The sequence below is a fragment of the Bison bison genome, unplaced genomic scaffold (assembly GCF_000754665.1).
Source record: "Bison bison bison isolate TAMUID 2011002044 unplaced genomic scaffold, Bison_UMD1.0 scf7180017864012, whole genome shotgun sequence".
Classification (NCBI taxonomy): Eukaryota; Metazoa; Chordata; class Mammalia; order Artiodactyla; family Bovidae; genus Bison; species Bison bison.
Genome location: NW_011494584.1, coordinates 664 through 1,562, shown reverse-complemented (window position 1 = coordinate 1,562; position 899 = coordinate 664).

Here is an 899-nt window from a genome sequence, read left to right as displayed (position 1 = left end):
GTGGTGTTGGAGAAGACTCTTGAGAGTCCCTTGGCCTGCAAGGAGATCCAACCAGTCCATTCTGAAGGAGATCAGCCCTGGGATTTCTTTGGAAGGAATGATGCTAAAGCTGAAACTCCAGTACTTTGGCCACCTCATGCAAAGAGTTGACTCATTGGAAAAGACTCTGATGCTGGGAGGGATTGGGGGCAGGAGGAGAAGGGGACGACAGAGGATGAGATGGCTGGATGGCATCACCGACTTGATGGATGTGAGTTTGAGTGAACTCCCGGAGCTGGTGATGGACAGGGAGGCCTGGAGTCCTGCAATCATGGGCTCACAAAGAGTCGGACATGACTGAGCAACTGAACTGAACTGAACTGAACTGATACTTCACCTCCTTGAGGTTTAAGTATTTGTTTGAATTCTTTTTAATTCTCTGCATAAGAGATTTGTCTTTTCTCACTCATTTACTTTTTAATCATTTATTTCCATCAGCTTGAAGTCATGGATATTCATTTCATAATTTGTGTTATTATCAAGTGCTACTTTATTTAATTTTTGATCAAATTTGTACAACTTTGATTACTATGAGCTCTTTCACTTGGCTTTTTGCCCCTTTGACATACTCTCATCAATATGTTTTGTTTTTGGTTCTCAATACTTCCTAGTTTTCTGGAACTAGAACATAATCCATACTCATATTTTATATTTCCATCCCTGAACCAAGATGCAGTCATTTCTCTAAGAAGCTATGGTACTATATATTGGAGAATGATATTATGAACCAAGACCTAGGGGGTGTTAGATATGCTTTTACTACTAGGTGTCACTTTTAGGTTATCTCTAGGTTTTTTTTGTTTTTTTTTTAAATATGAGTAATTAAAAACATGCTGAGTCATGTTACCGTCAAAATGATA